This window comes from Furipterus horrens, unplaced genomic scaffold, assembly GCF_987537825.1.
Source record: "Furipterus horrens unplaced genomic scaffold, mFurHor1.1.pri manual_scaffold_7, whole genome shotgun sequence".
NCBI lineage: Eukaryota > Metazoa > Chordata > Mammalia > Chiroptera > Furipteridae > Furipterus > Furipterus horrens.
This window is the reverse complement of record NW_028327177.1, coordinates 129,021,731-129,049,265: the sequence shown is the minus strand read 5'-3', so window position 1 is coordinate 129,049,265 and position 27,535 is coordinate 129,021,731.

Genomic DNA, 27,535 nt, shown 5'->3' with positions numbered 1-27,535 from the left:
GAGGGATGGAGCAAAAAGGAAATAGGACTCATGGAGATGGACAGCATTGTGGTGATTGCGGGGTGGGGGCGGTAGAGGGCATAAGGGGGATTAAATGGTAATGCAAAAAATATAATGCAATTTACAAAAAATAAAAAAGAAATAAATGCAATAAAATCTTCATAGGTTGATATGAATTTGCAAAAAAAAAAAGGAATTATGGAGTCAGGCAGACTGGTAACAAAGTGGAGTGGTCAGGGAGTGGGGGTTGTTTTTGGAGTGAAACAACAAGGAGGCAGGAGCAAACAAGGAGGAAGATAGAAGACAAGGGGATTGTAGACGGATACTAAAAACAAAACAAAACAGGAGATGGTCCAGGAAGCGACCGTGAGGTCGGGTTGATGAAACTGAGTGCAAGTAAAGGTTATGGTCAGAGGGAGAATCAGGACCCTGGGGCTTATAGAATTGGGAAGCACATAGCACATATGTTAACATGCCCCTCTCCTCGCCCATGACAGATCTTACCAACCTGTCCGGGTACCTGATGGCTTCATGATGCTTTGTGTGGTCATCCCAAGAACTTGGGTATTTCCTACAGAAGGTGATACACAGTGATTTTGGTTCTAAGTTGTTGTTTGTACAAAGTGTGCCTGGACTAAGCATCTGGAGGCTTACGTCCTTCTTGAGGCTCTTCCTGGCTAAGTGGGTCCATTTAGATGACTTACTGGATCTGTATGCTTGCACATTGAGGGGAATTACACCTACGTTGTCTGCCCCTTTTGGAAGTTGTAAAAAGACTGCTCTTAGAAGAAGTCGAAGATGCTATACAAATATTTGTTACTGATATCGTTACTGTAAAAAGCTATACAGGTAGTGGCATCGAAGGATACAGATATGGAACTAATAGAGAAAAGACTACCCACAGACTCAAAATGCAAGGATAGGTTCTGTCTTTTGTCTTTCTTAATCTCCATTTCCTGGGTATTTTTAAATTCAAATGAAAGCATTCATTCCAATGACTTTAACAGTTATTAAATGAAAAACAAAAGCTCAGTTATTTAGAAAAACTGTTTACAACAAAGTGGAAGGTTAGAAGGATTACAGAATATTGCCCCATCATGCAGAACTGGATCACTCTAATATTTTCTGCTGTTAGTGTTTTCTACAAGTTTCCTGTCTGCCACAGACCCAGAAATTCCTGTCCCGTTGCTCATATGCTCATGGTCAAGTGTAAATAAGACCTGTTGAGTTATATGGTTTGGCCTTCGTTGACCATTCCCATGTCATCCTGACCACTCTCCGTTATATTTCTGTGAGGGGTGAAATGTTACTGTTTGTGTCTCTCCTGCCCAAACTCACAAATAGGCGGACCTTCTTTCCTGGACACCGGGAAAGGATTCAAACTTCATGCTGATTTTTTTCCCCTTGTGGTCAAACAGAAATTTGTTTCTTTTCTCTCAAATTTATTTGGAAAGGATGTTGTTACACTGATGCCGTTTGAATTATTATAGCTAACCCTTTTTGGTACACATGTCCAGAGGCTTAATTGGATTTCCAAGATGAACTCCACTGACAACAGCTCCTCTAGAAAGATGCTTCTGCTTGTTTGTTCTTAAAATTAATGCTGTTTTCATTCTCTCTCTCTCTCTCTCTCTCCCCACCTCTCTTAAACACACACACACACACACACACACACACACACACACACACCCATGCACAGAAATCTAGTAAGCAGGACTAAGGGTATGGCACATATACTTAGTTATTTACAAAAAAGAGTAACTAAAAGAGTAAAGATATGCTAACAAAACTGACCCCAGTACCTGACTTTCTTTCTCCCCTCTACCTTCATAGAGCATTTACTTGGATAACGTGTCTCATTAGTTAGAAGAGTCCTTGTATTTCTCATTGTACATTGTACTAGTAGTCCCCTGTTACTTCTCAGACAAAGTTTAGTGACATCAGGCTATAGTAGCTATTTCTGCCACTGGAGTATCATTACTCTTACAAATTGTCCATCATTATGCTTTTATGTGAGGGCTGTTATATGTTGTAAGTAGTGAAAGTCCAGCAGCTGTGGCCCAGTTGGCCGTGGTGAGAGCACTGCTGAGTGTACGAGAAGATCGAGAAAAAACCAGCTTTTCACCCAGAGATGCACATACTTGGTTGCTGAAGGACAGGCGCTGGTCACTTTGGGAGGCTGAGCATTGAGATGGGAAAAGCGCTGCTTTGGAAGCCTGGCAGGTGTCCTTTGGTTCTCAGCTCTGCCGCTGATGAGCTTGAGCACATTCCTGATTCTTCTCTGTACTTTAGCTTCTTGAACTTTAAAAGGGAGATCATATTCCTGCCTCACAGGGATAGGAAGTGTTATGGCCATTTTGGAAACCAATGTGCACACCAATTGAAATTAAAAATCTGTGCAGTCTTCAAACCAGAAACCCCACTTCTGGAATCTATCTCAGAGAAATAAAAGCATCAATGCACAAGAACATGTGTGCTCAGGTGATCATACAGCATTATTTCTAGTGTCCACTTAACTATCAGGGGAACATATGAGCAATTTGGAACAATTACACCCTGGAATATTGTGCAGCCTTCAGAAAGAATGAGAGTTTTTCATGGAGATATTTTCATGAGTTATGGTTGAAGAAGAAAAACAAAATGCAGAAAGGGGTGAATAACAGATGTCATCTTGGTACATTTTAAAAGCCATTTTATATGTATGCATGCATGTGTATAAATGTGTATGTGTGTTTATAATCAATAAGAATTGGAAAAATACCATAGAAATGGGGATATGCATTGCATAGCTCACCTCAGGGGAGGAGACAGCTATTCGAGGATGTGCTAATGAAAAGCAGAATAAGGACTAGCCCGAGCTAGGACCAATGTCTCTTCTGCTGTAACAGGAGTGAGGGAAGAAAGGCTGGGAAAAGTTTCAGGCAAATTTGGAGGCCGATAAGGAAAGTGAGGGAGCTGTGTCTGGTGACTTATTTTCCTCTGCGAAGGTGAGGTTACCCATTCTCTCAGTAAGTGCTTAGAGAAAGCTCATACCTATGTGCAAATCCTTCTGGGTCCTGTGCACAGTGGTGAGTGGAAACCTCCATGAGCCTGGCCCATGAGGAGCTTAGTGGCTAGTGGAGAGATGGTCCTTAATCAAATGATTACATCCCAACAGCTCTGTGATTGGCAGGAGATGCATTGATCTGCATACTTTTTAATTTTGTGTGATCGTAGACTCAGCAATCATGAGGAAGCACAGAGAAAAGCCAAGGTTAAAGTGCAAAAGGAAGACTCCGGGTGCCTGGTGACAGGGAAAAAAAAAGGGAGTTCCTCATGGTACATGAGTCTGCCCAGTTGGAGCTGAGCGGGTGAGACTGTCACTGCTCTGATAATAGGCTTTTGGGCATGTCTGACCTACCAGGTGAGAGTTCAGCTCACTACCTTTTCCATATTCCTCCATTGCCAGCAGAATCTTTCCCACAGGGAACTGGCTCTGGTTGCTAATTACTCTGGGGACAAACTCTAATCAGATGACTAACATCTGATTCTAGTAATCTGGTTTGTATGTTTAAGGTATTAATGATAACAGCAATAATTAAAATGGAACTCAAAACTCTTAAAGGAAGAACCTTACTGGTTTTCTAGCACTTTGAGTTCTGTAGGTGTATGCTAGTTCCTGGCTCTTTGTTTGTCTTAATCTATTTGAGAAAAAAGGAAATGATCAAGAGTTCAAAGATCTAGATCATAATTTGTGTCCTGACTCTAATTAACTGTGTAATTTTGTCACTTTACCTCCCTAATCCTCAGGTTCACTTTCGTTGAATTATATGAGCTTTCAGTTGTGTGATATGACCTAATTAGAGGAATTTACAACATGTACAACATGATTTTTAAAAAAAATCTGAGTATTAGGCACCTTCTATATGTCACAATAATGAGGTAGTTTGACTAACTTTGATTTAATTACTAAGCTGTGTCTCAGCCATAATTTTCAGAATTCTCCACCCTCCCAATAGGTTTCTTCACCCTTGGAATATTTACTTTCTTACCTTAGCACATTATTTGCTCTTGCCTCCCATGCATTTCTGTCTCTTCATTAAATGCTGTGACTGTTCTCATCCTTCTTCGATTAACAATTTTGTAGAGTACAAGCTGCAGCTGACTTCTCTGAAGCAGAGAATTAGGTAGATACAGGCATACCTTCATGATATATCTCAATTCTGAATCTGCCACATTTCAACTGCTCATTCATTAGCCACATGTGGCCTGTGGCCACTGTCGTGGACAATGCAACTCTACTCCTTTACTAGCAAGTTTATTCTCTTCTTCTATATAGACTTTCCTTCACTTTCAATTATGTAGAAACTCCCTTTTACACTTGAAAACCCAAACATGGGAGCTCCATGATTGGGAGAGGGGTAGGCTGTCAGGGAGGGCAGGGAGAGTCCCTTGTGGCCCAAGGCAGTAAGGGAAGCACATTCACTGAAGCATTGTTTTCTGTTTCTTTCTTTTATTTTTTTTCTGAGGTATAATTGACTTAATATTACACAGTTTCAGGTATGCAACATAATAATTAACTGTTCGTATATATTGCAGAGTGTTCGCCACAATAGTCCACCTGGCATCTGGTACCATACATAGGTACAGAAAAAAATTTTTTTCTTGTGTTGAGAAACTTCAAGATCTATTCTCCTAGCCACCCTCAAATATGCAATACAATATTATTAACTATAGTCAGCATGCTGTATATTACATCCTGGTGACATTCATTTTATAACTAGAAATCTGCTCCTCCTGACCCCCTCTCCCATTTCACCCACCCCCGACCTGCTGCCTCAGACAACCACCAGCCTGTTCTCTGTATCCATGAACTTGGGTTATTTTAGTTTGTTGTTTTATTTCTGTATTGTTTCAGAGTCCACATGTAAATGAGATGACTTGGTATTTATAATTTTTGGACTTATTTCACTTGGCATAATGCCCTCAAGTTTCATCCACATTGTTGCAAATGGCAAGATTTCATTCTTTTTTATGGCTGAATAATATTCTGTTATATATATATCAATCACATATTCTTATCAATTTATCCCTTATTGGAACTTTTTCTCCCTTACTGCTTCAAGGTAATGGTAGACAAAAGTTCATATACAGTAATATCATTACTTTTTAAAATTCTACCACTCACATTAAATATTTTGATTAACACATTACTTAATTTACCCCTTATGAATGACTGAGCATTGCTTATCAGATAGTGATAGAATCAAATCCCATAACTTACCTAAAAGACCATGGTTCTGAAAAATTAGAAAGGCCTTCTCTTAAACAAAAGCAAGATACAGGGATCCCTGACTTATCGTGGGTATTATGTTCTAGACCCCCCTGCGATAGGTGAAAATCTGCGAAGTAGGAACCTTACGTTTATTTTAGTATTTACTGCCCAGGCTCTGTAGCTTCAGCTTCACTGGAGAGGACACTCCAGCGTCATCACAAGATGTCGATTCAACACGGGAGGAGACAGATACCGTGTCACTCCTGAGTCGGACTGCACAGCCATTCTCGGTGGTGCAGATAGACTCTTAAGAAGCTACACCATCGTCTCTCGAGACGGACGGCTGCCGACGACGACTGTACAGTACTGCAAAATCCCACGATATAGCGAAAATTCCTCGATAAGTAATTAAATATAATATTATTAAAAATCCCACGATACAGTGAGGCCGTGATCAGTGAACTGCGATATAGAGAGGGACTACTGTATAAGTGATAATGGGGATTATGAAGTAGACAAACTTACCAGCCAGGATTCTGACAAGAAGCCAATGCCACATTCACACAGGGACTACTGAGAGTTTAATAGAGAGATTGTTCTCCATGGTGCCAGGGTTAGGGGAGCTACTGAGGGCTGGTATAGTATCCTTGGGCGGGCAGCAGAGGGGATCCTTCATCATCCTTGACCTGACTGGAGAGGCAAAACAGGGGGCAGTTACTGGAACTCAGAAAGAATAGCTGCCGGGAGACGGCCATGTGGCAGGAGTCACATGGGTCATCAGGGGGGCGACACAACCAACCTGCAGTAAAACAACAGGGAGGGAGCACAGGAAACTCACTCTGCCCTCTCTGATTTCTCACCAAAGCCCCTCACTGGTGGAATCCAGCCACACCAGCTGGGGGGACACGGGTGAGACTGTCCTTACAGATCAGCCTGCCCCAGGCACAGAGCAGGGTGGAGAGGGGAAGATAGATGGAAAATCCCCAGCACAGGCAGATAGGCCAGTCCTCGGTGAGAATTCAGTGTCGCATCTGCTGGAGCACGTGCCTTCTACCAGGCCTTTCTCCCCAGGGTGGGTGGCTCCGGCCCTAGCTCCTTTCCCACGATCCATGCCACGCAACTGTTCTTACTAGGAGTTTGCTCTTCGGGGGCACGCTATTGTCTTGAACCTTTTATTTATTTCCTCTTAAACACATTCAAAAACTGTTTGAGGTTTTCTAAGGATTTTTGACTACTCACAACCAAAGAAGAAGAGAGAGAGAATAAACAGAAGGAAAAATCCCAAAGCTTCAAACTTACTCTATGAAGTTTAACAAGGAAAATGTTCTGAGGTCTGTAATGCATTAGAGATCTGGCCTCTTTATTTTTTCTCACCAGAGGAGTCTCACTGCTCCTTAGGTCTGAAGTTCCCCGGGGCCAGAAATTTTTGGCAGGAAGGTACTAGCTCCCTTCAGTTTCCTTTGCTTTCCAGAAATTTCTGTATCTACCATCTTTTGCATGGCTTATATATAGCAAGGGTCACCAATGCAAATGCATGTGAGGGCCTGATAGGAATTTTACTAAACCGTGCTGGCTGGACACGGTGACACTTATGTGTTGGGCACTAGTGCTTTACATATATCACCTCCTTTGCTCATCACAATTATATAAGTCAGGCATGATTATTATTCCTATTTTTCAGAGGAGCAAACTGAGACAAAGAGAAGTTCATTCAGAGACTGCACTTCCTACATGAAGGGAGCCCTAGGTACTTGGTTACTCATTGTCATCATGCAGGAATATGGGTCATGACTGCATATATTTTTAAGACTTGAAATGTCAAATTAATGTGAACTCTCTCAATTAAGAAAAAAAACTGGCAGCTATTTAGAAATTTTAAAACCACTAATGAAGGCCAAAGAAAATACCTCTGTGGGCCAGCTACGCCTTCAGACAGCCCATTTGCAATCTCAGGTCAATGATTGTGGAAGCCTTTTAAGCAGCAAAGCAAAAATGTTGATAATTAAAAGTACAGAGAACTCTGATAAATAATTATGAATCTTGGGTCTTCTCTGGGTTGAGTTAACCCTCTAGGCCACTGCTTTTCCTCAGCAAGAGACCCCAGGGGCCTCTCCATGCCCCCCAGAAACAATTTGAAAGCCAGCTCTCATAGTAAGTTAACTAAAAGTTGCCCAGAAAAAAAAAAAAAAAACACTGAGCAAATAAACTTCATTTGCATTGCACACAGGAGGCCTGACATCTTGCTTCTCCTTTTCAATTATCCTTCTTCACATGGAGTTGCCAGGAGGAATTTAATTTTACCTCCAATCATTTTTCTATTACTTTTATTTAGGAAAATAAATAACCATCCCTTGTGCTGAGGATTCAAGTTGAAATTGTAGATCCACCACCCAACTGGAAGAAAATGTTTGCTTTGCTGAGCCCGTTCTCATTTCTTCCAGTTCTTGTGTTTTATAATGTCAGGTGCGAAGGCAGCATACACAGTAGTGGCTGTGATATAAATACACCCCCAAATTGCTTCATGTCTCTGAAAGTTCCTACATGCACACATGTATCTGTTTTCAAAGTGCTCCCCCACCTCCAAGAAAACACCAGTAGCCACTGAGGCAGTGAGCTCTGATTGGTAGCCCTTTTCTCCTCATTGCACAAGCCTGTGAGAACCCCAGGCCTCTTGTCCATCCTGACACTCCCGTGTGTGGGCAGGGCTGGGGCTGAGAGGAAGACCGCAGCCGCGTTTGGAGCAATGATGGCAGGGAATGTCACTTGAGGGAATGTCCCATGAAAAACCTAGTGTTTGAAGATGTGGCCATGGGGAGCAGGGAAGAGAGCTACTCGGGATGCTTATTAAGCCCCAGCTGGCTTCCCTAGGACCCACCTAATCAGAATCTCTGGGATTAAGCCCACCAAGCCACCGCCAGCCTGGTGGGCTTAATCGTACAGAACGGTGACTCTGGAAGTGTTGTCCTTGTGCCCATTTGCACCAGGATTTCCTGGGAAGAGGAGGTAGTTGTTTAAAATGTAGACTTTTGGGCCTCACCTCACACCAACTTCATCAGAACCTCTGGAGTTTCGGCAGTGGAATTTGGTGTTTTAAGAAGTTACCGAAGGTGACTCGTGAGCAAACTATAAACTGAACTGCTATGACAAAAGGTGTGGAATAAAAACAATAAATATTCATGTTTCTTGTGCACTGCCTATGTGCTAGCTTCTTGTGCTTTCCACGTGCCACCTCACTGACTCTTCACCATACGCCTCTGAAATAGAAGCTATCATTCACATTTTTCAGGGGAGGAAATGAGAGTTAATACATTTCCCAAGATCACATACCTGGTTGGTGGCAGAGGTGACAGCTGATCTCAGGCAACTTGGCTTCTGACACTTCAGAGCCTTTCCCACATGGTGGTTGCCTGGGGTGCTGGTGTACAATCCAGGTTCTGGGGTCCATTTCCCAGAGACTCTGATGTGGTGAGTCCTTGGGAAGGCCCAGTCAGCCTGCTAGGGCATAACAAGCATCCTGGGGGAGCTCTCCCCTGCTCCCCGTACCATGCCTTCAAACACTAGGGTTGTCATGAGACATCCCCTCAAGTCAACAACCCTCCCATCACTGCTCCAAACATGCGTGGGGTCATTCCCTCACTCCCAGACAACAGCCTCATTTGGAGCATGACCCAGAATCCCCTCTCCCATATTGTCAGCCTGTCTCTTTTTGCTAAGTCCTTCCCCATACCTGCAAATATGTTCAAGACATCCCCTGCCAAAAAAATAAAATAAAATAAAAATAAAATAAAAAGACCAAGCTGAAACAACACAGCCAACCTTAGGTGACCTCATACCTCTAGCTCAACTCTCTTCTTAGCTTTCACATCCAACTTCTAAAATTAATTGCCATTTTTACTTCCACAGACCCTCAGGTCACTCGACAGCCCACACAATCTGGCTCTAGTCACCACCACCTCCTTGATGTGGCTCTAACTAAATCAGCTGGCCTCCTAAAGGCACGGTCCTGTATGGCTGTTTTCTGTCGTGTCCTCTGCAGAGCACGGCAGGGCTGACCACTTCCCGATGCTCCCCCCTTTCTCAGCCTCTGTTGCTCCAGTCTTTACCTCTCCACTTCTCTAATTGTCTTTTCTTTCTCCTATCGCTCTGTTCTCTCTTCTGTTTGCTCCTTAAATTCAGGGGCTCCCTGAGGTTCTGTCCTGGGTTTTCTTTTCTCCACTTCAGGTGATGTCAGCCTTTCACGTGGCTTTAGCAATCATTTATGAAATCTCTGGCCTAAAATCTCATTCTCATTCATTTTGAAACCCCAGCACCTTATTTTTAGGCATCTTTGGACACACTTGAAGGACCCACAGTTATTTCAACCTTATCCCAAAGAGCTCCTTATTTTTTTTCTCCCCAAACACACTTTCAGGTCTTTATTTTTGTTATTTCTGTTGATAACTTTATTATCTACTCAAACTCTCAAGTCAGAAAGAGTCACGTCCTCTACTCCTTCTATTTCACCTTCACATTAAAAGCAAGTCTTGACTTTCTAGAAAGTGCCTCCCTACTGCCTGACTTAGTTCAGGTTTACAAATGGCCTCAGAACTCGACTGTCTCCAGTTCCCCTTGCCAGTTCTAACTTAAATGTGTCACCAGATCCGACTTCCAAAGAAACAAAGTTGATGATCTCATACCTCAGTTGAGTTGCTATTCAACCTACAAGCTCAAGTCTGAACACCTTGACGTGAAGACATTGCTTCACCCCATCTTCTTCTTGGATCCCCACCACTCTATTCACTTCTCCTCTGTTCTTGTCCCCTGAAACTGCTAATGACTTTTTTCTTTTATTCATTTGATAAATGCTGCCTCATTTTCTAAGCCATCTCCTCTGGGAAGCCCCAGGTTCTCCAAGCAGAGACGAAGTCACTTATGCTTTGACTGCTTCAGGATTTGACACGCTGCTCTGCAATAGCACTCATGCAATGTGTCCTAATTATCTTTGTACACATCTGTCTCCATGCCTCAGCTGGAAGCATCGTAGAGCAAAGACCACTGATTTGCCTTATCCGTCTTCATAGCCTCAGAGCCTGCACATGGTAGACACTGAGTGTTTCTCTAACAGATGGCAATTGCTCCCTGGCACTCAGAGTGCAATCAATGTCACAGTTACTTATTTTCCTAAGGTCTATTAAATTTGACCCGAGCACTCACTTGCCAGGTTTTTAAGGCATTTTCTAGCAGGGGGTTCTTAAGTCTTACAAAACCACGGAATTGGTGAAGGGAGAGGGACCTGCATACAGCTTGTGGGGATTGTCACTGCTGTGGCAGACTAGAATCATTGGAAGTCAGCTTCCAGTGGAACAGGCAGGAAGATCCAGTATAGGCCATCTGCACCCATCTCTAGGGGTGCCAACCCCTTCCGAAGCCTGTCTGTCTCCATGACCCAAGACCCAGGCCAGGACCTGGTTTCTACAAGCATTTGAAACTCTGACCTGCCCTCCCTCAGGCTTGGGGAGTCCCTGGCCCCATTTGCTTCCACCCTCAGAGGTCAAATTCTCTGTCCTCTTTGTTTCTCCAAATATGTAGGTTAGTTGCTTGCAGGCCTAGATCAGGGGCTGCCAGCCACACGCCCCCAGCAAATTCTCATCTGTCCTGGAAAACACAGGAGAACAGGTTACTCTCACTGGAGGATGGGGGGCCTAGTTCTGGCTGCCTTTCTGTTGTTGTTGTAATGGTGGGAGTGCTCTCAACTTTTCCATGGTGGGCTACAGAAGCAAAGACAAAAACGTAAAAAAAAAAAGACTAGTCAATTTATTAACAAGTCACCTTATAATGTATGGTTATTATGGCAGGGAGATTTAGGATAGCACAAAGTTGTACCCTTTCTTCTAAGGACCACTCTATATTAACAGTGACCTTCTATATCAGTGTGTTTTAAGCTATCTGGGGAAGGACCATTAAAAAAACTGTCATAAATTAATGATAAAATATGATAATAAATTACTAGAAAAATGAAATAAAAATACATGCACAATGCAAGTCCAATTATATTTTTTATATTATTAGATACAACAGACATAAAATTGCTAAAAAGCAGTGGTTCTCAACCTGAAACATTTTGTCTCATGGGGACATTGGTCAATGTCTGGAGACATTTTTGGTTGTCAAAACTGGAAGGAGGATGCTGCTGGCATCTAGTAGGTAGATGCCAGGGATGCTGCTCAACATCCTACAATGCACAGAACAGCTCACCACAGTCATCACCTGGTCCATGATGTCAGTGTGTTTTGAGTATAGTTTCTACATGACTCCCTCATTTTCTGTCTTTAATTTTTGTTGACTACTTCTGAGCACTTCCCAGACCAGCCATGGTCTACAGATCACATTCCAAGAAATAACATTCCAGAAGTACTGCCACCTCCTTTCCGATCAAACCCAAAACACGAGCCAATGGTGGGATTTCCAGCCAACTTAGTATATATTTATGCAGAGGTCCTAATAGTGGGTGGAAATCACACTGCTGACAATGTAGACATCTGTTTCTTGAAATGATATAATTAATCGTAGTGTAAGTCCTCTAATATACAATTATGAGTGCCTAGGTGTAACTCTAGACAGCACAGAAGAAGGAATCCAGAAACCCAGGTCACATCTTGGTACCTCACTGACACAACACCCCTTGTTCCTCTTGGCTGATAGTTTTTAATCAATTTAGCAGGATTTCCCAAATTGATCACTACTGTCTCACCACTAATCATTAGTGCTTGTTAAAAATATAGACTTCAGGTTCCCACCTAAGACCTAGGAATTGGAGAGAAGGTGCTAGGAGTCTATATTTTTAGTAAGTGCTCCAGATGAGTCTAATGATTAGCAAAACCTGGAAAACACTAAGAAAGGGATACGTCGTTAGGCACTCGCCTGCCATTTCTGGATCTAGTCACAACATGAGTCCTGTTGATGTGTGCATTTAACAACTCCTTATTCAGTGTCTGGTCCATGCCTAATGTTGTTCTGGGTTGTAGCCACAGCAATGGAAAAGGCAGACAGGGGACCCTGCCCTCACTTAGCTTTTACATGTAATTCCCCATTCGTATCGCCTACCTGTCCCTCCTCCCAGTCCTTACCGTCCCTGCCCTGGTGGCAGCACTTGCCATCTCTTACCTTCATTATTGGGACCGGTCTCCTCAGCTCTGGTTTCACCCTATGGCCACCCCTGCCTCTGGCTGTCTTCCAAACGCTACTTCCTCTCTCCATCTGTCCTCAGATTAAAACACTTCACTGTTTCTTCATTGCCTATGGGGAAAGTCTGTGCTTCTAGACATGGTCTATATATAGGTCTTTCATGACCGGGGCCTGCTCTCTTCTCTACTATTACCTCTGGACACCCCCAGACCCCACTCTACCCCTTCCGAGAAACACTGGCCCGCTTGTTGGTCTGGACCAGGTGCCAACTCTTTGCCCATGTTGGCCCTTCTGTTTGGAGCACTGGTATTCTACCTCATTTCCTCAACCCCATCAATGTGATAAACTTGAATTCACTTCCCAAATATTTGTACTCTCTAAGGACCCCTTTTTCTGGAAGGTTTTGGTGCAAAGTTCTTACTACGGATTGTGGAAAGTATCTTTGCTAGCCTGTGCAATCCAGTGTAGAAATTGGGTGCCAGCTTTGTGCTTACAGACAGGTACATTCCAATTATGTGTCTAAAATGCCTTACCTCCATGTTTGTAAGCAGGTTGCTTAAGCTGAGACTCTGTTTGTCCATATATAAAAAGGGGACAATAATAATTCTCATTCTTAGAAAGACTATAGGAGGTAATGCATGAAAAGCAATTGGCTGAGGGCCCAGTTGACAATACATGGTTAAAAATGATAGCAACTATCATTAGTGCAAATTGTCACTTTTGGTTGCAATTAATAAGAAAGAATTAGCTATCCCCTCAACTGTGGTTCCTCAATGCCCCATATATTTCATGGAACATAAAATATCTAAGAAAGGTTAGCTGGCTCTCAGCCTGTCTCTCTCAACTACACTAAAGTATTTGGAGGGAAAAGTTTTAATTTACATTCTTAATAACTACACAGGAGAAATGCCCAGTAATTGAAGAATAAAAGCAAGAAGAAATATAACACAATTCCTTTGTTTAGGAGTAAATATGGAGGTTGAGATAAGCCAGTACGAATTGAGCTCATAGAACAGTTTCTGGTTTTCAGTCAAAGAATGACATATCTCCTGGTTGGGGGAGGGAGGGCAGGGAGCAGGAGTGTCATTCCTTGTTAATTCTGTATGGCACTGTGGTCCCAGCTGGCCCTGGTTAGTCTCACACAGGGAGATATATAATTTCCTGGAGCTGACACTAATCACTGTTCTGATCTGGAGTAGAAAGGATTCACTTGGTATAATGCTAAAAAATAAAATAAAATAATAATTCAGTATTTTAAAAGAGAGTTACCAAAGACAAACTCCTGACATTCTTATTTATGCTTTTATCACTGGATGAAACTGGGGAAACTGGATACAAAAGAGTAGATGGGGAAGGGGCTCAGAAACATCATAAAACTTGCCTGTGGGGTCTTAATGTTAATATTTTTAATAGCTCTAGTTGAAGGCATATTAAGAATAATCAGTTCTAATTTGGGAGAAAAGGTCCGCACTATCGTCACTGAGAGGGGCTTTCATTATGCTAGCCAGAGGAAATAATTTACCTGCTAAGGGAAGATACTAGGCTCTGTGTGAAAGTAAACCAGGATTTTTTTTTTTTTTTCAGCTGGTTGAAAGATCTGGATTATACATGCAGTTCCCTAATGTAGTTGTCATAAATGTCCTTCGAAGTGGCATTAACTGATTGCTCCCACAGTATCAACAGCTGAGTTAAAAGCCCCTAAGGGAATTTAACTTTAAACATAAAGCTTGTTGGAGGAATGACAAAAAAGCAGCATTCACTAATTACATTTAAATTTACAATAGGAACATGGCTGACACCCAACTTCCCCTGGCTTTCTGGGAAAAACACAGTGTTGAGAAAATTTTAGTCTAAATTCCAAGCAAATATTTCACCTTTCTTATTCAGTGCCTCTTTTTGCAACAAGGTACCCACCCCTTTCCCTTCTCCAAACTTGGAATTCTGCAGAGGCAAAAGCCTGAAATAGGATCAGGAAAAAGAATTCGCTTGTAGAACTCTTAAATGTCAAAGGCAGGACTCAATGAATGGGTAGTGGATCCTGTTCACCTCAGATGCCCTAACATAGATTCCCTGAGCAGGCATCATATTTAGCTGAGGGCTTCTCAGGCCAGATCAGACCCTGCGAGGTGATTACTCCCAAAAGTTGGAGGCTGGAAGGATCACAGGCCAAGGCTCCGTCGCCTGCCTCACCCAGCCCCCACGCTTGGAGGGCTACTGGGGGTACTTCCTATTCCTACCCAGGCAAATTACCTGAGCTCCTACACACAGTCCTCATCCCTCCGCGGAGAGGGCACAGGGATCCTGGCCCTGGGTCAAGTCAGTGGCCTGCAGCCAGTCCCATGCCAAGTATTAATAGAGAGCCGCGGTCCTCAGGCAGCGGGCACTGGAGCCTCACTTGGCAAGGTGAAAGAAGCACCCGGCGCGCGTGTGGTCCCTCCCCTTGCGGTGCTGCGCCCAGAGGCTGCCGTGTGCACCTGCGGGTCCCCTAAGGCGGGGGGGGGGGCGCTGCCTCAGCAACCTCAGCCGCTGCCTAGGTTGCAGGATCCGCGCCCAGGGGGCAGCCCGGAGTTGGGGAACGGCGATGAGCTGCGACTCGGACCCTGAGTGCCCAGTTGACGGTAACGACTCTCCTGGGGAGGTCGCGTTTTAAATCTTGAGCCTCCCCCAAAGCGGGTTTAATCCCCCGGGGGGCCGGCTGACCTGGGGACAAGGAAGAGGGTTATCTCCCTGCAAGGCGGCTGGGATGGGTAGGAAGTCCCTTTCATGGATTTTGGCACCCCTTTCTGCATCTTTAAGGTTATTTTTAGAATTAAACCAGTTGACTTCTATGAAGAACAGAAAAACGCTCTTGAAACAAACAATGCGCTCTATGCTTTTGATAAAACGCATATTAGGGTTTCACTGATTGGTGCGCCGCTGCGGGTATCAGACACAGTGGAAGTAACTTCCCTAAATTTGCTTCTACTTTGGGACATGCCCTGCATCACCTCGGCCCTCCCACCTCCATCCATTATTTTACAATCAGGAGTTTAAAGAGGCTACCTTGATCTTACAGAGTGAGTGATGCCTTAATGTACTTCGGATTGAAGCTGGGAGGTGGAGAAGTGGTTCGTCAGTTGTTTAAAAAAGGAATGGTGGAAGCAAAATTCCCCAATCGGACTTTATAACTCAGATGTCCTTAGACCTACTGTAAAATAATGGTCACCGGCTTTTGGGAGGGAAGGATCTGAGATTGCTTTGAATGTGTGATGAAATACTCTGAAGCCCTTTCCCATGCAAATTCACCTATAATACACGTTTGGATGTTTGCTGAAGATTTCAAGCTAGACTCCCCAACTGCCTCCTTGTACTTCCTGGTTAAGAACCCTTGCTTTGAAAAGTTATTATTGTTATCCAGCATTTTTACCAGCTAGTTCGCTATTGACCTTTTAGGAGGAGCACTCCTCTAGGGATAACTCCTCTTCGGTTTTTGCATCCATAGCCTTCTTGGGTTGCACTGAACACAGCTCGAGGAAGCTGCGTTAAGCTGAAACTCTGGGGGCTTGAGTTCAGCAGGTGCGTCAGGTGTCAGGTGCGCTGGCTTGGCTTCCCTTCGGATCAGTCCCTTTCAGGGCAAGGAATCTGCACAGGAGTTGGCAAGGCAAGACCCATTGTACTGCAAAAAAACATTGCATTCCTTCCTTTTATCGTCCCAAGGAATGTTCCCCCCATAATTTCCCTGGATTCTCTTCAAAACGATTCTTTTGCAAGTTGCGTTGTGATTGTTTTCATTATATGACATAAAGAACCAGCACTTTAAACTACTGGAGTTAATTGTAAAACTGATTACTTATGTGTTCTTAGAGTCCGCACACACTGTAATTTAAGACATCTGACTATTTGAGAACTGGCGGAGGAACATGAATTAGATTGTTGATTTAAAAAGTTCCTAATAACATGTCAGGCTTCTTTATTTGAGGCAAGGATGGGCAGGATAATTGTATCTAACTGCCTTAGCCCTGCACTGTTTTGTTTTGTTTGCTTTTTTTTCCCCCCATCTTAATTTCTGTTTTAAAGCCACACACCCATTAGAACTGTGGTACAAATTAAAAAAAAAAAAAAAAAGAAGAAAAAGGATCTAGTCTTCCTAAAGCAAGTATGTGTCTTTGTTACCAGGCATGTCAGTAGTTTGTGAGGACTTCAGCAGTTGTCTTATGTAAATAGTAAAGTGACAAATGTAACCTCAAATCTGAATTCCAGGAAATACTGGAAGGCTTAGGCTGCTGTTATTTTTGAGCAGGTGGTAAGTCAATAACATGTCTAATAACCCCTAAATGTGCCAAATGTTTGCTATGACATCTTAAAAGAGCACGATAGATATGTGTGTGTGTGTGTGTGTGTGTGTGTGTGTGTGAGCTTAGTAAATTTCTAAGTATAGATGACAAGATCATGCAAGGTAACATTTGATGAGTATGTTAGATGACATGCTTGTGTTGAACTCTTAGAATATCTGTGCAGACTATACATTATGGCAGAATGTCACAGGGAGTTCTGTCGCAGATAATGAATGCTTCTTCTACGCCTCATGCTTTGATACAGTTTATGATCTTGCGGCAGTACATCCAAGAAAAGTTTAGGCAGTTAATTACACAAGATTTAAATATTTGATTCCACTAAAATAAATAATTCTTTGGACTCTTATAATATTTTCCTTTGTGGTTTGAAATAATAACCTAAACCTTCCACATAATTTGGTGGGCAAAGTCATTGTTTTAATTTTATTCAGCTGTCATTCTTGTTGAAATTACTAAAATGGAAGAAAATTTCAAGTTTTAGTGGGGGGAGTAGATTTTTTTTTCCAGTCGAAAAGCTGACTTTCATATACTGTTTTATAAGTCTGGTATATTATAGTAATATTAAAACCATGGCATTCAGGAACAAAATGTGTAATATTTTTGCCCCCTTTTTATATTTCAGTTTTCTTTCTCTCTATACCCTTTTTACTTTTCACTTACTCTTTTTTTATTATCATTTAAATGAAACCCACTGCAGGCGAAGTTCATTGCCCACGGGTCATCCCTCACTTAGGATAGAAGCGGTAGCATCTGTCCACACTGCTATTTGCTCTCTTATCTGCCTCTCCCTAATCACCAATCATTAACAAGTCAGTGGGAGGGGAACTATTTATTTTATTTTATTTTAAAATTTTATTGTTGTTCTGTTACAGTTGTCCCTATTTTCCTAGTTGCTCTCCACCGCCCTGCCAACCCCCCAACCTCCCACAGTCAACCCCTCACCCTTTTGTCCATGTCCATGGGTCATTTATACTAGTTCCTTGACTAGACCCTTCCCCTCCCCCCCTTCCGCCCTTTTCCCAGGATGGGTACTATTATTGTCTGCTTTTTTTTTTTTTTTTTAAACTGAGTCTCAGAGAAAGTCACTGTTGGCTCTGAACATATGACCCAGGTGCTCTACCTCCAGAGCCCGCCCATGCCTAACACCTAACTCCTGCTGGGCTATAATGCTGAATGGCCACAGGTGACCTCCCAACCATCCTTTGCCTGCCTGTGCTGGGACCATAGGAAGAACACTGGAAGGCACCCTGGAATGTGGCTCTAAGCTCTTGAAGTGACAGCAGCAGTCTTTTCCTTTGGGTGGGAAAAGTGAGAGGAAAGACTGTCAGTATTTCAAGGTTCCTACTAATGGCAGGCCTGGGTAGTGTCAGGACTGGAACCTGTGCTGCATCCCTGGTTGCTAGGAATACAAGACAGCTTGGCCTTGCTGAGGGGAAAGGGCAGCATGTTCCATGACACACACTCTCTGACAGCCCTTCTTCCAGAGCACGATTACCAGTGGTCACATTTTTCTTAGGTCACTGTGGATGAGCCCATTTTGGGAGCAGGCAGGCTTACAGTGGACCATAATTCTTCTTGTTGGGAAGCCGTGGGGTCAGAGGAAGGAGAAGAATGCACAGCACTCTGCCTGCAGCCTGCTCCCGCTGTGTGCCTCTGGATACATAACTTGTCCTCTGCCAGTCCCCGTCTCATCACCTGCAAAGTAGGGATAGCAACCTCCACTGTTTAAAACTATTGTGAGGATAAGGAATAACATACAGCATAAAAATATACTGTCTGGCAGGTAGTAGGCTCCCATAAATAAACTATACTCTGAAAACTGGATGCAGAGGTTAGTAAGGTAATTAGAATATCTCATTTGTAAGTGTCTCCTAATTGTTTTGTGTTTGCACATGAGCTGCTTTCAAGGTGGCTACTGTTGAGTATCCTTAGTTTGCAGAAGCAGCTCCAGGAGCAAAGCAGGGTGGTTTCTGCCCTTTTTTTTTTAAATTACCATTCTTTGGGAATTGATATGTGAATGAGTAACTGTTAACCTTATATATTTATATACTTGGCAGAAATTTTAATGTTTCTTTTACACCATCTCTGGGAACACCATGATCATGTTTTCTTTTTAATTTTTCATTGCTTCTTCAACTTTCTGTCTGAGAAGAGAGATCCTGGGGTTCTTTTTCCAGGATCTGCCATTTTCTTCCATGTGGGAAACTCCTTTCAATCTTTTTTTTTTTTTTTTTACCCCCTTTTCTCCCTCCCACCTTGTTACTGTTAGTCTACTCCTTGTTTACATACCTCTGGTTCAATTTTGCTCATTTGTTTGTGTTGTTCATTAGTTTCCTGTAATAGGTGACAGCATAACGTATTTTTCTTTCGTTGCCTGGCTTATTTCGCTAAGCATAATTCTCTCTAGTTCCATCCATGTTGTTGCAAATGGTAGAAGTTCCTTCTTTCTTTCTGCTACATAGAACTCCATTGTGTAAATGTACCACAGTTTTTTGATCCACTCATCTACAGATGGGCATTTAGGTTGTTTCCAGCACTTGGCTATTGTAAATAGTGCTGCTATGAACCTTGGAGTGCATAGGTTCTTTTGAATTGGTGTTTCAGGATTTTTCGGATATAATCCCAGTAATGGAATTGCTGGTTCAAAAGGCAGTTCCATTTTTAGTTTTTTGAGGAAATTCCAAACTGTTTTCCATAGTGGCTGCACCAGTCTGCATTCCCACCAGCAATGCACCAGGGTTCCCGTTTCTCCGCATCCTCTCCAGCACAAGTTGTTTGTTGATTTGTTGATTATGGCCATTCTGACTGGTGTGAGGTGGTATCTCATTGTGGTTTTTATTTGCATCTCTCTGATGGCTAGTGATGTTGAGCATACTTTCATATGTCTATGGGCCCTCTGTATGTCTTCTTTGGAGAAGTGTTTGTTCAGGTCCTTTGCCCATTTTTTAATTGGGTTGTCTGTCTTCTTGGTGTTGAGTCGTATGAGTTCTTTATATATTTTGGAGATCAATCCCTTGTCTGAGATGTCATTGGCGAATATATTTTCCCATATGGTTGGTTTCCTTTTCATCTTGCTGATGTTTTCTTTAGCTGAGCAGAAACTTTTTAGTTTGATGTAGTCCCATTTGTTTATTCTTTCCTTTATTTCCCTTGCCTTAGGAGATATATCAGTGAAAATGTTGCTATGTGGGATATCTGAAATTTTCCTGCCTATTTTTTCCTCTAGGACTTTTATGGTATCACGGCTTACATTTAAGTCTTTGATCCATTTTGAGTTTATTCTGGTGTATGGTGTATGTTGGTGGTCTAGTTTCATTTTTTTGCATGTCCCTGTCCAGTTCTCCCAACACCATTTGTTAAAGAGGCTCTTTTCACTCCATTTGATGTTCTTTCCCCCTTTGTCAAATATTAGTTGACCATATGAACCTGGGTTTATTTCTGGGCTCTCTATTCTGTTCCATTGATCTATATGTCTGTTTTTATGCCAGTACCAGACTGTTTTGATTACCGTGGCCTTGTAGTATAGTTTGATATCAGGTATTGTGATTCCTCCTACTGTGTTCTTCCTCAAAATTGCTGTGGCTATTCGGGCTCTTTTTTGGTTCCATATAAATTTTTGAAGTATTTGTTCTAGGTCTGTGAAATATGTTGCTGGTATTTTAATAGGGATTGCATTGAATCTATAAATTGCTTTGGGTAGTATGGACATTTTAATGATGTTGATTCTTCCCATCCATGAGCATGGTATATGCTTCCATTTATTTGTATCTTCTTTAATTTCTTTCTTCAGTGTTATGTAGTTTTCTGAGTACAGGTCTTTTACCTCCTTGGTTAAGTTTATTCCTAGGTATTTTATTTTTCTTGTTGCTATGGTAAATTGAATTTTTCTTTCAGTTTCTATCTCTGAGTTTTTATTGTTGGTGTATAAACATGCCTTTGATTTCTTAATATTGACTTTGTATCCTGCTATTTTGCCGAATTCACTTATTAGGTCAAGTAGTTTTTTTGTGGAGTCTATAGGGTTTTCTATGTACACTATCATGTCATCTGCAAATAATGACAGTTTTACTTCCTCTTTTCCAATTTGGATGCCTTTTATTTCTCTTTCTTGTCTGATTGCGGTGGCTAGAACTTCCAAGACTATGTTGAATAGGAGTGGGGAGAGCGGACATCCTTTTCTTGTTCCTGATATCAGGGGGAATGCTCTCAGTTTTTGCCCATTGAGTATGATGTTGGCTTCAGGTTTCTCATATATGGCCTTTATTATGTTGAGGTATGCTCCCTCTATTCCCATTTTGCTGAGAGTTTTTATCATAAATGGGTGTTGTACTTTATCAAATGCTTTTTCTGCATCTATTGATATTATCATGTGGTTTTTGTCTTTCATTTTGTTTATGTGGTGTATTACGTTTATTGATTTGCGAATGTTAAACCATCCTTGCATCCCTGGGATGAATCCTACTTGATCGTGGTGTATGATCTTTCTAATGTGTTGCTGGATCCGGTTTGCCAATATTTTGTTGAGGATTTTAGCATCTATGTTCATCAGCGATATTGGCCTGTAGTTTTCTTTCTTTGTTGTGTCTTGACCTGGTTTTGGAATTAGGGTTATACTGGCTTCATAGAATGAGTTTGGCAGTCTTCCCTCTTCTTGTATCTTTTGGAATAGTCTGAGAAGGATAGGAGTTAGTTCTTTCCTAAATGTTTTGTAGAATTCACTTGTGAAGCCATCTGGTCCAGGGCTTTTGTGTGCTGGGAGTTTTTTGATTACTGCCTCAATTTCACCAGATGTTATTGGTCTATTCGGACTTTCTGCTTCTTCTTGATTCAGTTTGGGAAGACTATAGGTTTCCAGGAATTTGTCCATTTCCTCTAGGTTGTCAAATTTCTTGCCATACAGTTGTTCGTAATAATTTCTTATAATCCTTTGTATTTCTGTGATATCAGTTGTGATTTCTCCTCTTTCGTTTCTGATTTTATTTATTTGGGTCCTCTCTCTTTTTTTCTTGATGAGCCTGGTTAAAGGCTTGTCAATTTTGTTTATTTTTTCAAAGAACCAGCTCCTACTTTTGTTGATCTTTTGAATTGTTAGTTTAGACTCTATGTCATTTAATTCTGCTCTGATCTTGATGATTTCCTTCCTTCTACTTGATCTGGGCTTTGCTTGTTGTTCTTCCTCTAGATCTTGTAGCTGTAGGGTTAAATTTTTTATTAGATATTCCTCTAGCTTTTTTAGGTAGGCCTGTATTGCTATGAACTTTCCTCTTAGGACTGCTTTCGCTGTATCCCATAGGTTTTGGGTTGTTGTGTGTTCATTATCATTAGTTTCCAGAAACTTTTTGATTTCTTCCTTGATGTCATTGTTAACCCATTCATTATTTAATAGCATGTTATTCATTCTCCATGAGTTTGAATGTTTTTGAGTTTTTTCCTTGAGGTTGATTTCCAATTTTAAGCCATTGTGATCTGAGAAGATGCTTGATATAATTTCAATTTTCTTGAATTTGTTAAGGCTTGTTTTGTGTCCTACCATGTGGTCTATCTTTGAAAATGTTCCATGTGCACTTGAGAAGTATGTATATTTTGCTTCTTTGGGGTGAAAACTTCTATATATATCGACTAAGTCCATTTGATCTAGAGTGTTGTTCAGTGCCTCAATATCTTTGGTGTTTCTTTGCTTCGAAGATCTGTCCATTGTTGACAATGGGGTGTTAAAGTCCCCTACTATGAGTGTGTTGTTGTCTATATCTTTCTTGGAGTCTTTCAAAATTTTCCTTATATATTTGGGTGCTCCTAAGTTGGGTGCATATATATTTATAAGGGTTATATCTTCTTGATGGATTTTTCCCTTAAGTATTATGAAATGCCCTTCTTTGTCTCTTTTTATGGACTTTGCTGTGAAATCTGTTTTGTCTGATATAAGTATTGCTACCCCGACTTTTTTTTCATGCCCATTTGCTTGAAATACTTTTTTCCATCCCTTTACTTTCAGTCTGTGTAGATCTTTTGTTCTAAGGTGGGTCTCTTGTAGACAGCATATATGTGGGTCATTCTTTCTAATCCATTCGGCTACCCTATGTCTTTTAATTGGAGCGTTTAATCCATTTACATTTAAGGTTATTACCGTTAAGTACTTATTCATTGTCATTTTTCCCCTTTGTACTCGTGTTCTTCTCTGTCTCTCTCTGTTTCTTTATCTTCTTAGAGCAGACCCTTTAGCATCTCTTGCATTGCTGGTTTGATGGAGATGTATTCTTTTAGCCTTCTTTTGTCTTGGAAGCTCCTTATTTCACCCTCCATTTTGAATGAGAGCTTTGCTGGGTATAGTATTCTAGGTTGTAGGCCTTTGTTTTTCATTGCTTGGAATATTTTTTGCCATCCCCTTCTGGTTTGTAGTGTTTCTGCTGAGAAATCTGATGATAGCCTTATTGGAGCTCCCTTGTATGTTATTAGTTGTTTTTCTCTTGCTGCTTTTAGGATCCTCTCTTTGTCTTTGAATGTTGCCATTTTAATTATGATGTGTCTTGAGGTGGGCCTGTTGGGGTTCATCTTCATTGGGACCCTCTGTGCTTCCTGGACTTGCGTGACTCTTTCTCTCGTCATGTTAGGGAAGTTTTCTGTCATTAGTTTTTCAAAGAGGTTTTCTATCCCTTGCTCTTCTTCTTCTCCTTCTGGAATTCCTATGATATGGATATTATTATGTTTCATGTTGTCCTGCAGCTGTCTTAGAACCTCTTCAGTCTTGTTCAGTCTTTTTTCATTTTGTTGCATTGTCTGGGAGTTTTTGTGTAGGTTGTCCTCCAGCTCGCTGATCCGATCTTCTGCTTCCTCTAGCCTGCTTTTAATTCTTTCTACTGTGTTCTTCAATTCAGAGATCGTATTCTTCATTTCCTCCTGGCTCTTATTGATAGCTTCTATGTCCTTTTTCATGCTCACATAATTTTCTGTGAGTTCCTTGTAGTTTTTCTGGAGTTCTTTGTAGTTTCCGCTGAGCTCATTCAGCTTCTCCATAATCCATGTTTTGAATTCCATATCTGATAGTTCGCTCCCCTCTATTTCATTTAGCACTCTTTTCTGGGGATTCTACCTTTCCTTTTGATGGGAGGTTGTTTCTCTGTCTCCCCATTTTTTTGACTCCTATTGTTTGTTGGTGCTTCTTAGAATGATCTGCACTTCCTGGATCTGCCTCTGGTGGCGTCAGATCCTGTACCAGTCTGGCCCTAGGCAGCCTGTTGGAGACTTACACTCCTTTCAATCTTGAAGGTAATCCCTGCCCCGTGTTTGAGACTTCCCCCCCGCCTCACAGACACTCTTGTCCCTTCTCCGTTATCCAGCCCTGCTATACTTCTAGAAGTCCCAGTCTCTTCATTGAAAGCTGGCACCCCATTCCATCCCACTGTGGCAGAATGGCAATAAAAAAGGAAAAAACGCTGGAAAGAAAATTGTATCTCAGAAATAGAATTCCTCCCCATGAACTTTGCTCCTGACACTCCTGGGTTCTGACACAGCTCCTTTCTCTCCCTTCACTTGGAGCCTCTAATGATTCCTGAGATGGAAACTCCAAGATGGTTGGTTCTGTTTTGCATTTATTACACTTCTGTTTGGAGGGACTGATTATATAGAACATCACCCAGATGAAGAAACATAATTTTGCCATCATCATCCTGAGAGCACACGTCCTATGTGCCCCATTCCAATTATAGCCTTATTTTGGTAGTACTTATTTATTTCCTTTTTTTTTTTTATAGTTTAACCATCTAAATATACATTTCTAGACATAATAATTATGGGTTACCCATTTTAAAAATTGTGATTTTTAACAAATATATAGATTTACCCTCTTGTCTTTTTGTTATTCTTGTAATTTATCTGTTGAAGAATCTGTGCCATGTGACCTGTAGAATCCTCCATAGACTGAATTTTGCTGCTTTTGTGCTCATGGTTCAACATTTTTCTTGAGGATTCCTTCTTTTGAACTCCAGCTTATAGCATCCAGCCCTTCCACTAGTCTAAGCTACATTTCTTAGACTAATCTTTAAATCCTAGAAACAACCATGAAACCATTTTAGCTATTAGGCTTTTTATTATTAGACAGTAAATCACTTTCCTGAGCTTCTTATACTCATCTCATTTCCTGCAGTAACTTCATTAAGCATTGTAATGAGTTGGTTGAAAATCAATATTCTCATTTACTGATTAGTTTGAATATTAGTAATTTGGGAGTGCTCTGGGGCAGTTTTGGAAACTTTCTTTTTAATTTCTTTTTTATTGTTCTATTACAGTTGTCCCATTTTACTTCCTTTGCTCTCCTCTGCTCTGCCCACCTCTGCCCTAGTTTTAGAAACTTTTAATATTTTGAGCCCTTTTTAAAATCTGTTTTCAGAATTTTAAATATTTTGTTCTATTTTACTTTTGATCTCATTATTACTTTTAAGGTAATTATTTCTTCTCTACTGCTACTAGTTGGAGTGCAGTAATGTTTAGAAACATGGTTTAATTTGAAAAATGTGAATGCTGAGTCACTTAAATTACAATAGGTTGCAGAATAGTTTGTACAGTAAGACTCCATTTTGTTGAAAATAGTAATTCATTTATATTTACAGAACTGGAGCTGGAAGAATTTACATTTAGGGGTTAAAGGTAATTTTACATGATTGGGTACATAAAGAATTTTTTTCTTAGGCTCTTCTTGTCTATATTTTCTTTAGTGAGTCTGCATTGCTCTGACAGAGAAAAAGAAATTAAGTTGGTGGGGGAGAGGGTTGGGATGGTGTTTTATTTGGTTTAAATGTTTTTCTCATCCAATTTAGGCCAAGCTTTTTAGCTGTATTCATCTGGCTTGGTTTTTGTTACCTTACATGGGCATGAATGTCATTTCTATTTTTGAAACGAATCCTTACATCGGAATCTAAATGTGTTCTTATTAACCCTCTATTATGAATACTCAAGTTATTTCAACATTTAAAAAATCACAAACAAGACAGAGGAAAAAAATGATTGGCTAAAATCAATTAAAAATACAGAAACAGAAAAAATGGGAGAACTCTATAATTCTAGAAAAGTATTAACTGTGTTTTAAGGCAAATATGGAGTTAAAGTTTTCTCACATGTGCCTAAAGATTACTCATCCTTGGAGATTCAATGATAAGAAATGTTTGTTTGTTTTTGACAAATGGTGATCTTGACCTAATTGCACTTGGTCAGATTGCTGTTGGACAGAGATTAGGCTGCTCTCAGGGCAATGAGAAGAAAGGAAGATGCTTGGGCTTTGTTCCTTATAGAGCAAGACTCAGTTTCTGGCCCTAAAACAGACAAGACTCCTTTTTGAGCAACAGCTTATTGCCCAGTACAATGGAGGTGATAAGATGCAACACTCCTTACCTCATGGGCTTTTATGAGAACATATGTAAAGTACCTGACCCATTGAAGGTAAGTATTTCCTACCTTTCTCCCTCAATAATTTTATCACATTGGATTACATGGAGAAATATGCATGCAACTCTAGGGGGAGTATGTTTTAAAATAAGATTTGTTTTAAATAAATCCTTCAAACCAAATACATTATACTATGAGGAAAGGAGACCTTGGATTTCTATGTCTTGATAGAGTAATTGAAAAAGGGAGAGTGGTTTTTAAGATTCTCTCTGCTTGCAACTGAAACAGCACAAATAGAGAATACACTAGGATACGGTAGCATGGGAGACAGCTTTTTTTGCTGCTACTCTTAAATTATGATGACTGAACTCAACACCTCCCTGAGTCTGTTCAAGAACAGAGCCTCTCTATGGAAGATCTAGGGAACTAAAACTGGTCCTACTTCTGTTGCCATCACTGATTTAAAGACTGTCCCTTCAACAGACACTGAAGACTTGCACATGAAACGAATCACAGAGACCCCCAATTGGGTTTTCACCTGGTATTTATTTTATCATCACAAAATTCTCATGCGATGGAATTATCACAAAGCAGCCATTCCTGTGCCCTGGCTGAGCTTTGTCCCAAGTCCCTAGATGTGGTTTCAATACTTTACTTGAAGTTGTCTTGTCTGTGGTTTTTGTGGGCTGGGGCTGTTCAAGCTAGGGATGGATCCCAAAAAGTGTCGTCCTCAGACTCAAAACAATACCATGGAATGCATCTTTGTTCTTCCCTTTCTTTTCCTTATTGGTGTTAGAATAGCAAAATTTTGTAGACTGAGACATGGAAGCATTCAAAATTCAGTTAGCAAGTAAGACATTTAAAGTTAAAGGATTTAGACCAATAGGATACCACCTGTGTATTCCATAGATGACTATCACACTGCTAATCACTTTAAAAGCCAAACACTTAAAATTTGTATTAAGAAACTTTTAAGATTTACAATAGCATCAAAAGGAATACTTGCACATGAACTTAAGCAAGGAGATGAAAAATTTGTACACTGAAAACTACAAACATTGCTGAGAAAAGTTTAAAAAGATACAAATAAGCAGAAAAACAGCCCATGTTCATGGATTGAAATACTTAATATTGTTAAGACAACTATACTATCCAAGTGAGCTACAGATTCAACACAATCTGTATTAAAGTTACAAGATCGTTTTCTTCAGAAATAGAAAATTTTATCCTAAAATTCATCCAGAATCTCAAGGGGTCCCATACTGCCAAAACAATTTTGAAAAAAAAACAGAGTTGGAGAACTCATACATTCTGATTTTCAAACATATTATAAAGCTGCAATAATCAAAACAGTGTGGTACTGACATAAAGCTAGACCAATGCAATAGAATAGAGTGACAGCAGATAC